The sequence below is a fragment of the Pituophis catenifer genome, unplaced genomic scaffold (genome assembly GCF_029215685.1).
Source record: "Pituophis catenifer annectens isolate HBS135680 unplaced genomic scaffold, rPitCat1.0.hap2 SCAF_14, whole genome shotgun sequence".
Taxonomy (NCBI): Eukaryota; Metazoa; Chordata; class Lepidosauria; order Squamata; family Colubridae; genus Pituophis; species Pituophis catenifer.
In genome coordinates, this window is record NW_027256894.1 from 18,416,519 (window position 1) to 18,428,310 (window position 11,792).

Below are 11,792 nucleotides of genomic sequence, written 5' to 3' on the forward strand. Positions count from 1 at the left end.
GGGATGGGAGGGGGGGTGGAAAGAGGCTCAGGGCCTCATGTCTGCCCAGCAACGGGCGACTCCCCCCCCCGCGCGGCCTTCCCCGTCGAGGGGCCCGAGGAGAGGGTGACCCCCGCCCCCCCCTCCCCTCAGAGATCGCCTCAGCTGGGAGTCGTCCTTTTCTCCTCTCCTCCCCTCCCCCACGGCTTCTTTTGCCCTCCCGGGAGGCGTCACAGCCTCATCGCGCTGCGCCGCCCGCCTCTCGCTTCTCCTACTCGGCGGCAGCAGCGGCGGCGGCGAGTCTCCTCCCTCGGGGGGTGTCGAGTCGAAAGGAGGCTGCGGAGGGCCTCTCCGTCGTCCCGCCCGTCAGGAGCCGCGCTGAGGGGCTTCAGCCGCACCGCGACGCCGCTCCTCGCCGCCGACGCCGACGCCGCCGCCCGCCCGGCTGAGGGAGCTCCCGAGGCGGCCGCAGGGGGTTCGCCATGGCTCCGACGGGCCCCTCCTCCTCCCCCACTTCGCAGCGCCTGACTAAACTAACTCTCCTCCCGTCCCGACCCGCTCAGGCTTTTCCCCGCCCCGGTCGGCGAAGGGTCTCCGGGCCTCCCTCTCATGCACCGCCGCCGAGCCCCCCACCGCCCGCCATCCCGCCGCCCCCCACAGCACACCACGCCACACACGCGCGCGCGCCCGCCCGGCGCCCTTCAGGCGGCTTGGCCGGGCTTCTGTCAAGCGGGCTCACGCGACCGTGGTCACGTGGCGCGGCGGGGGCCAATCGCGGCTCCGCTCGCGCCGGGAGGTTTTTTTTTTTTTTTCCTCCCCCCCCCGGAGGAGAAGCGCTCCGTCGCCACGGCAACCGCGGCGGAGCCTTGTCAAAGTTAGGCCCGAGTTGGCGAAGCGAGGCCTAAATCGACCCTCCGGGGCCGGTCGAAGTTGTTGAGGTGGGGAAAGGAGAGGAGAGAGGAGAGGCCGCGCCTCCGGTTCTCTGGCGGCTGAGCCGGCAGCCGTCCCAGACAGTGCAGTTTTCTGTCAACCTAACGAGTCCCAACTCCTCTCCGGATGGGAATTTGCCCTCCCAACTTCCATGGCGAGCCGTGTTTGCGAGGGCCGGTTTCCTGAGGGGCAGGAGAGGCAGGTGCTCTTTTACGGATTTTTTTTTTTTTTTTTTTTGCTTGGTAGGTTTCGCCTCCCGCCTTTTCGCCAGGAAGTCAAGATGTTGCGGGGCGCGCGCGGCACTCCTGCTTTTCACCCCACGGTGAAAACCACCGCCCTGTGAGGTAGGCCGGGTGGAAGGAAAGAAGGAAGGAGAAGGTCCGGCCCGAAGCGCAGGTGAGCTTTCCTGCCCGAGGTTGGACTTGATACCCCACTGCCGGTCTGACACTTAAACCCCCGCCTGCTGCCACGTCCCTTTTCCCCATCCCTTTCCGATCCCTGAGCCTGGAGAGGCAGAAGCAGCATCCGACTTTAATACTATATTTAATAATATATTCATTCCTCAGGGAAGGCCTGGCCTGACTAGCTGCAAGGGATGCTATGGAGGGCCTATGGGTCAGTAATGGCAGAGATCCCCCTTCAGATTTTTAGGGGGGAACCGAATTACCTCACACTGGTGCAAAGAGAAGAGACCGTGCAGCTCATCCTACCAGGAGAACCTAATTCCTTTAGAGAAGTGTGATTCGGGAATATCATTTATTATATATTTATTATATATAAACATGATCGATAAAGTAAGTAAATAAAAAAGGGATTTTATTTGCTGCATTTCTGCCCTGCTTTTTCTCAAGAGAGCTGCGGGTGGTCTAAATCAGAGTTTTTACATCAAAACTGTTCTTAGGGCGCTGTGAAAACTCAGTGGGATTCCCTGAGATATTAAAGGATATTAAAAGGGGGGAAAGTACCCCAATGCAGCAGACAAATTTCTATTCTTGGAGCCTTGCCTCTTGATCTAGGAGTTCTGGGTATATTTTTCAGATTCTGCAGTGCGAAAAAGCTTGTAAAACTCTGGTCTGATTAAAAATCCTTCAATCATTTTTATCTTCAAATCAGTTTGGTCTAGTGCCGTGATGGCAAACCTTTGGCACGCGTGCCACAGCAGGCACGTAGGGCCATATTGGTGGGCACATGAGCTGAGCTCCGGCATGCATGTGTGCGCTGGCCAGCTGATTTTTGGGCCTTCTGGGCCCAGCAGAAGTCAGGAAACAGGCTGTTTCTGGCCTGGGGGGGGTGTAGGCCCATTTTTCGCTCTCCCCAGGCTCCAGAGCCTTTCTAGGAGCCTGGGGAGGGCGAAAACGGCCATCCCCACCCCCCGGAGGCCCTCCGGAGGCCAGAAATGTTTCCCGACTTCCAGTCCCACTGGTAGTCCGGTGGCCCACTGTGCCATTGCATGCCAAAAGGGGGGAGAGCACGGAGGGGTCATGCGCGCATGCGCAGGGGTGGGGCATATAGAATTATGGGTGTGGGCACACACGCGTGACCCCCCCACACTCCCCCCACTGTTGGCACTCAATGGCAAAAAAGTTAGCCATCACTGGTCTAGTGGTTAAGGCATCAGGCTAGAAACTGGGAGAGTTCAAGCTAACTGGGTGATCTCGGGCCAGTTTCTCCCCTTCAACCCACCTCACAGGGTTGTTGTTGTAGGGAAAATAGGAGGAGGAAGGTGTGTTGGATATGTTCATCGCCTTGAGTTATTTGTGAAAATAATAAAGGCAGGATATAAATAAATGAATAAAAACATAAATAAATGACAGGTTGACGTGTGAGGGAAGTGACTGGGCTTTGTGTTCAAGTGGGACTTGAATTTGGGGTTCCTCAGCCCCAATCCAATACCTTAACCTTGCAGCATCTCTTAGGGAGGGGTCAAAACAGTCAAGGTGTTCATAGCTGTGCAATAAAAGCCCTACCCCATTTATGTGCCTTAACCTGCACCTCCTACTGGATTTCTTTGAGTTAAAACTTAATGGTGGTTGCAGCAATGTTTGCCTTTATGTCGCAGTGCTATGCTTAATTACCTTGTGTCTGGAATTCTTGGGCTAATAACTTCTGGACTTCTCTTGGGGACATTGCTAACTGAACTTTACTTATTGCTAAACAATCTCCCTGATTTTGACCTACATTGATGATCTTACTTTTTGGACTACCAGTTCCATTTTACTCCTGGTTACAGCCGTCTCTGATATTTTGTGACCTGCCCCAGGATTTTGCACAGACAGACTGGCTGTTGGAATTGTTTCATGCAGGACTAATTTTAAGTAGTTTCTATTAGTGTCATTGGATCTTCCCTCCCATTTTCCCCACTTTTTCTTGTTTTGATACGGTATGGTTTTTTTTTTTTATTGTGATCTCTCAGTCTGTTTTCTCTCTGCACCATTGGATTCTTGCTTTACTTGGTGTGCCATTGGGGAATATCATTTGACCATTGTTCATTTTCCAGTTTCTGCAGTTTTTGCAAGGTGGATGAGTCTGTTTGTTCACAAAGATCAGGTTAATGATCATACTATTGAGTAATGCAAAATAAGCAATACTATCAAATGTCCCAAAATTTTGGCTTAGTAGTTGCCCAGATGCACGTTTATGGCACTCTCTCTTTTTCCCAAGATAGAGTCCTGCTTCTGATATCACACAGGAATCTTTTGAATGTGAAGAAAAAAAATCAACCCCTACAAGTAATTTAATGTATTATATTAAGTAGCCATTTCAGTTTGGAAAATATATTTGATGCAACAGTGTGACGTTACTCAGTGTGATAGCCAATTGTGCAATCAGGATTAAACAAGTTTAGCATGGTGTAGGAAAATGTTAGAGTTACAGTATAATTTTTTTAGACTAATAACTCTCAACTTTGCAAAATCATTATGTTGGATTTTTTTCCCCCTATAAATGCTGGGGGGAAAACTCAGGCATGAATTAACAGTTGAACTGTACAAATAAGAAATGCAAGTTAGGCCCTGATCATCTAGAGAAGGGGGGAAATCATTTTGTACATGAGACTCTTCTGTCATTTATTACTGCAAGTTCTGTCAAGTCACTGAAATTATAATAGGGAAGGAAAAATTTATACCCTTGCCGTTGTAAGTCAGATAGAAAGGAGGAAAAGCCTGCTCTGTGTTTGCAACACCACTTGGTCTTCCATAGAAGTACAAAGGGGGCCTCTTTTTACAGTTTTCGCTGTCACAATTAGGGTAACATCAGTGTGTAACTTCACAAGCAGCCTTATAAGAATGAATGGGCAAGTGGCTACACAACCACTTGTTACAGAAGGTATAGACTTATGGTGACATCATCCATTTGGAGGGGGAATTCACATGGAAAAACCAGTGTTGACAGAAGGATTTATTTTGCTACACATCCTCTTTACAACTTGCCCATTATCTTGTGGCTCAGAGCCAATTCTTAAAACACCACACACATACAGTTCTGAGATACACAAGTATGTGCTGGGTATACACAGAGGTGGAGAATTTTGCAGACACGGTGGAGAGCTTTTGGTTCCCAGAATTATAGCTGCACAGTAGCACTTATTTAAGAGCACAAAAACAATTCAGTATATTAAAATCTAATACGTCACACTCTGGCACGTGCACACCCATACAGTATGCATCTGAGGTGCTTGTTCATTTCTCTCGGGCAGAAACAATAAAATTTTTCACCAATGAGCACTACTGTAATGTTGTTCTTCCTTCACAGTGACTCATAGCCCTATTTAAACTTTTTAATTTGCTCTGAGGCGATCTCTCCCTCATACCCTAAATGGCAGCCCTTGGCAGCTCCACTTGCCTACAAACTTCCTCTGTTCCCCATTGACCTTTCACAACTATAGCAGTGCAGTGGTAAATGCACACAGACACACCAAGAAGCAAGTCTAGTTCAGCAGAGCTTGTTTTCTGGTAAACATCTATGTAGTCAGGCTAGAAATATCCTCAAAGCTTTACACTTCACATTTAACTTGGCTTGCCTCTGTTCTAATCAACGACTCCATTTCCAAATGCTCAGTCAAATTAATAACCTTACCATAATCTCTTGTAGGCACCACTCCTGCCAGCCTGAACATTCTGTTCTGATGCAGGCTACTAAAATCTTTCCCCTTTCAGGTTATATGGAGAAGTTAAAATCATATACAGTATCATGCTAAATCAAAATTCCATGTTGATGTAGCATGATACTGTATATGAATCCTCAGTCTGTATAAATGTCCTAACAAGAAAAGGACCTGTGCAAATGTTCAGCCCCCAGATAAACAAACAGACAGACAGACTGACTAGGAAAAAACTTCAGTCAGTGTAAGCAAATATGGCACCTTCTGGACTTCTTAACTACAGCTTTTATAATCCCTAACCAGAAAGTTATATAGTAGGTGGAAGTTGTAATCAAACACTTTGGGAAAACATCAAACCAAGTAAACAGATTTGCCTGCATGGTTGCTAAGTTGTGGTTTATTGAGTGAACTTGGCTCAGTTCACCCAACACTCAGTGCAACCAAGGTCATATTTTACGTCTGGGAAAAATTATCCTAAGAGTTATTTAGGACAGCAAGTGGAAAACAAGTACTGTATTCTAACCTAAAAATGAGACTAGCCTAGTCTCACAGTTAAGGCTACAGAGGAGTTAGAATATGTAAACTATCATTATAGCTGGGCTGCAAAGAGTATTAAGTCATAATTAAGTCATAAAGCCGTCTTGAGTTATCTATAAAAATAACAAAGGCGGGACAAAAATATCTTATATAAATAAAGTGGAATTTTGCCAAAGGAGCACAACACTGGGGAGAAGAACCATGTTTACTGCAATGATCATTGGTTTGCCTGCTTGGTTTTTTGTACAAGTTGAGGGCTACAAGACCTGAATTTCTAGGGATCTGATTGGCTTTTCAGTATACCTGGGACAGGTCCTATTGTTAGCTGAAGTGGGCCTTTCAGGAGGGTAGCAGAGTTGGGTAAGTCCCTTGTTGGGGAGATGAAATGTTGAGATTGTTACTGATAAAAAGATGGGAGGGGTGGATTTCTCTAGTTTGCAATACCCTTGTAGGGTTTGTTTGGGCTATGTTGTGAGCTGTTGAAGAGGTTTCTATTCTTTGGTCTAGATGGGATTGGGAAGGATATCTGGGCAGAGTCAATTTGATGAAATTAGGCAAAGAAAGGAATTGGATTTGGCCTTGGACATATGCAAAAGACGGGAATTAGAGGCTGTACAGTTTACATTTTGTTAAGTTTATTATTTTCACTGCAATCACATTTTGTTTGATTTTGGCCTAGCATTCAGTTTGGCTTATTGATTGACTTAGCCAGTGTACTTAGCAAAGTATGATCCAAACAATATAATGTAACTAGCACCAGTCACTCATCTTTTACTTCTGAAAACCTTGTTGAACTCTATGGGATTTGCCTCTGAGCAAATCTGCCTCTCAGCAAACAAAAACAGTAGCTGTTTATGACTGCAATTTATGCACCTTTCCTGAATTGTTGATATTGCTGAATTAAATTCCCAATAGCCTATGTCTACTCAGCTAATGGGGAAGGATTTCAGCCCCTCTTCTGCCAGACTTTCTGCTGTGTAAACATGTTTACACATGCCTGCCCAAAATTGCAACACTAGCCAAGAAAACAACAAAGGAGTTATATTTACAGTAAGATTTTATTTCTATAATATATATGCAAAAGGATTAGGATTCTTTCCTTTTCCATACAACAGAGGCCATCATCAGTTTTTGTCTTTGACCTCATCCATATTATTCAATCCTCCCACCAATAAGAGGGTAATAATAGGGCAGTACTGTATTCAGAAACACTGCTCACACAATGTGCTAAGTCACAGTTAGTTGGAAATTGAATATATCACTGTTCACTGGCTTGACAAAATCTGCTAAAACCAAACACAAACAAGTCCAATTATGACTTCAGCAGGCAACAACTTCTGGGGGCTCAAGAGTGACAATAGCTTTTCATGGCCTGTCTAGAAGTGGCTGAAGCCAGTGCCCATTTTGGTTAGAAGTTCTGGGGTCGTAAAGGGTGAAAACACTGCATCTTCTGGCTCTGTCCCTTAACCTTCAAAATGTCTCCCAAGTACACAAAAAAAATCACATTTGTGACCGCACTCAACTTCTGGAATAGATTTTCTATACCTGGCTTGGTATCAAAGCTAAATTGGACATTAAGCTTAGTTATTAGTTAGTTAGTTAGTTAGTTAGTTAGTTAGTTAGTTAGTTAGTTAGTTAGTTAATTAGTGTATGGCACCTTAAGCTTGTAAAGCATGTCCTTTGAAAACAGTGGCATTACCCTGCTGGAAAAAAAAAATCAGCTTTGTCATACTCATGAAATTAGTAACAGGCCACATTAGGCAAGGTAGTAATTGTTGAAGCAGCCATGCATTTCTTAATTGGATCTCACCTTCGTGGTTGACTATCAACGTGTTTTCATTTATGGAGGCAGGAAATAGGAGATGAAATGGTCAGGCAGGGCCAGCTTACATACCGTGTTTATTTTCTGTGTGATCTTTGTTTTTCTCTACCACTTCATGCAGTCATTTGGGAGATGCTATTAGAAATTTGGGCTAAAGCCACCTTAGGATCTTTATTGTCACGTGGAATTATCTGAATGAGAGTTTTCCAAGTTCAGGTCAGAGCACCCTGCAACAGGACCTTTGAGAGAAAGAAGGCAGGCAAATCCCGTGCACACACATTAAGCAGGGGTGGAGCCCAACATTTGCAGTAAGCAGGACCAGAGCCAAAAACTTCTTTCAATCTTTTTTTCTGATTCACAATCTCTCCCCACCCTGCTCCTTTTTTCCCCTCTTCAGGCAGTTTTTATCTGACTAAAAGTTATATGAGGAAAAAATGCATAGGAATGATGATTGCATCTTTTAAATGATCTGATTGTGCTTTGAAAACACACCACTCAAGCACTTAGTTTGTTTTTAAATGTTTCTTCTATCCTCCCTCTACTCCTCAATTTATTCTTTTGTAAATGTAGTTCAAGAGATATCCATGGGACATGTTTTTCTAGGTAAATAAGATTAGGAATACAGCTTTCATTCTTATTAATTACACACCGGATATGCAATATAATTTGGATTCAGGAATAGAACTTGCTTATCTATGACTGTAAGATTTACTGTACTGAGTGTGCCCTCTACTGGGCAAATGACAACTTGCAACAAAAGTGCATCTTTATGACTCAGTTCTAAGCAATAAGGTATCTGTTTGCCTCAACTTCTGGAAATTAATCCTAAAGCTTTCTGTTTTCAGAAGCAGAGGTGTGCAGTGGTTATTCAGTGTGACTCCTGTTCGTCGTGTTTATTCTCATCAGTTCTGTTTTACAATAATTGAATATCTCACTGTCACTTTGCCTAACCCGATTGTGTGTGCGTGCAGGTATGACAACAATCTGTTGATTATACAAACTATAGAAAATCGCAACCACACCAGAGGCAGTTAGTGTAGATGGGTACTTTCCTTAGATATTGAATTATAACATCCATCCCATTGCAATTCTATAGCTCCATATTATGATTTTATTATTTTATCTTAATTTAATATTTTATCTCATATATGTATTGTCCACCTCTCTCCCCCCCCCTCTATCACTCACACACACACACACACACACACACACACACATTTGCTGATGCTTTATTTAAACTAAATTTGTATATCAATGATTGTATAACCTCTGTAGATGCCATTCCCTAAATAAACAAACTATAGAAAAGCAATAGCTCTGCAACAATTCTTGTATTTGAAAGACCGAAAGTTAGGATTTATTTATTGGTTCAATTTATTGGTTCGATTTATATGCCGCCCTTTTCCAGAGACTCAGGGCGGCTTACAATGCGTTAAGCAATAGCCTTCATACTTTTGTATATACCTGCTTAGTAGGGCTTTCGCCCCCCCCTCCCAAGCGGTGTTCTTTTTTATACAAAGTCAGCTTATTACCCCCAAAAACCGGGTCCTCATTTCCCCAAGACATGACCTTACTCCACATTCCACATAGGGCTGGACTCTTACACTGTGCAGTTTGATTTAGGCTTACCGTGTCTTAAGCTTAAATCCTGGTCTGCAGACTATAGTTTCTAGTTTCATGTGTGAGCCATGGCTTAGCAAATCATGTCGTGATGGAATATCATGCTAGTCACTGTGTGACTCAGGGTGACTAGTGGTTTGGGGATGAAAGTTATAGTTCCCCAGTCTATAGGCATCCCACAATTTATACCTTGTTTCAACCATGCCTGTGTTCATACCACATGCCAAACACTATACTGAGTCATAAACCAAGAGTTTGATGATCAGGAAAAATTCTTAATGATTTTTTTTCAGTGGCTGGAGAATTTATAACTAAGGCTTCTTTTATGTTTTAGTTCTGCATTTATAAGCTCATTATGACAGCCTTGGTGAATCCAGATTACATGATAATTTCAAACATCAGCCATGTATATGTCCATAAATGTTACCTACTTGACCAGGTTTTTGCTTAAGTTAAAGAAAAGCATCCTATGCCTTTGCTCCTTCCATGGCCTTAGAAGGCATACACAAATGCCACTATTCCACGTGAGCTTCATAGGCTTTGAAAAGCAAAGCAGGGTTAGATGTGGTTATTATTTGGCTGGGAAATGTCAAGGAAATCTCAGAGCTAGAGGTAAAGACTGGGAAGTAAAATCAAATCAAATCCTGGAATAAGGTAATGGCAAGACACTACTGTATTGCTGCCAAGAAAATTATAAGATCATGAAGATATCAGGAGTTGAGCTGGAATCAAAGGAGACCCAGGTTTACTTTCTGCTGGCAAGAGAGGACAGCCTTTCCTCTAAAGCAGAGTTTCTCACCAAACAACCTCTTAAGGAATTCAAAAGCTGAAATGTCCTGTGATAGGTTTTAGATTGCCCTCATCAATCTGGCTTAACTGGGGATTTTCATTTAGCCTTTGATATGCCCTCCCCAGGGATCCACTCATTTTGTTCTGAGGCATTGAAAACTCCCCGGGTTCTTCAAAAATGGAGGAAGACATTGCCTTTGGGGCCTTTGGCAGATTCTTTGCATCTGAAAAGCTGAAAATGGTAGGCCTCCTTTTGGCAATTGATTCCTTTGTCTTGCTTTATTTCACCAAAGCAGGACAGAAATCCTGTTCTGACAGCAGAAAAGCTACCCCTTTCTTAGGCAGATTATTGGTTGATGGTCCAAGAAATAAGGCCAGTGTCCAAAATCTGTGAGTGAAGCTGCCCCTTAATCCAGCTAGAAAGGAGGGACACATCTGATAGAATCACAGAGGTTAGAATCACACACAGCATTAAAGAATGCTTGCTTAACCATGGTTCATGAAGTAAATCACAAATGGCCAGATGCACACATACTAAGCCAAAAACCTGTTTTACAATCCACTGTGGCTGAGTTCACAAAATATTTAAACAAATTATAAGGCTGTTTACCTCACATGTCTGGTGAAGACTTAACAGATTGCATTTATATAATATGCTAAACTAACATTTGCTAGTTCTGGTGGCTGAGGATATTATGTGAAGGCAGCCTTTGCCACTGTTCTGACTAAGCAGTTGGATTGATTATTCCATGTACCGTACAAACTAGGTTAATTCTGCAATCTGTGCAAATGCAGTTTATGATTTAACCCATGCCCCAAGTCAAATATAATACCCTATGAATGCCCTCTCCCTCAGATAACTGGGCATTCATTTCCATCAACTCCAACCACCATGGCTGAGGGTAGAGAAATAATGCAACTTACCATGAATAATGTGGAAGGTCACATATTGCCTCAAGTTGATCAGCCTTCTCCAATCTTGACAACTTCACTCTGGTAGGGACTTTGGGTGTTGTAGGCCCAACATTTTTTTAAAAGTGTCACATTAGGAACTTCCAACTCGGAGAGTATGTTCAGCTGCTGCTTGGGCACTTGGTTACCTTCCTGCCTTGTCCCTTTCCAATGAACTGCTATTTTGGTTTCGACATTTCACTGCCCCAGGATTTAATAACTGCTTGCCGCCATTCATTTCTGCAATCTAAAACTTGCACTGCAGCTAGAGTCCGGCATTTGGCAAAACCCAGGACTGAGCACATGATACCCCAAGGCTAAAGTCACTTTTTACTTTCCACATGTTATTTTTTTTAAAGCTTTTGCTTTATTGTTGTTAGTTTTTAACTGCTTAACATCCTAAAAACCTACAAAGAGTCCGATCTCTCTCCCTCCCAGGATGGATTGCAGTTGGCACAGTAATGGAAAGAAAATAGGCAGTTTCAAATACCAGCTCTGGCAGCCAGAGAGTCAGATCATGGCCTGCTGGAATTGGTTCTGATATGACTAAGTTGGGGAGGGAAGGTGTATTTGAAGGCACAAAGCTTGCTAGCACATGAACGGTTTAAACACGGATGACTTGACATGGTACAACTGGCAGGATTTGTACAAGCCAAGTCATAAATCATTGCTTAGAAACCACAAGTTCACATAACACGCACATCCAAGCCAAACAAGCTATGGGTGTATGGCTGAATCTTGGTGCATAAGGCTTTCAAATTTAGCTTAAAATTTATCCTAAACAGCTTTTCATATATAGGAGTCGAAAGAAAAAGAAGAAATTGGGTGAGAGTGGGAGTATCCCCCCCCTTTTTTTTCATCCTAATGGAACAAAATATGTTTCCTTAAGTATGCCAGAGAAATCAGTAACTATATATATATTTAAATGTTTAAATTCAAACAGGAATGGCCCTTTCATATACAATGTATCCCATAATGAGGGAGGCTTGTAGAATATGGTTTCTAGGATATACATAGAAAGTAACAATTACTAATATTTGATGGAAGATCAAATACTGTATCTAA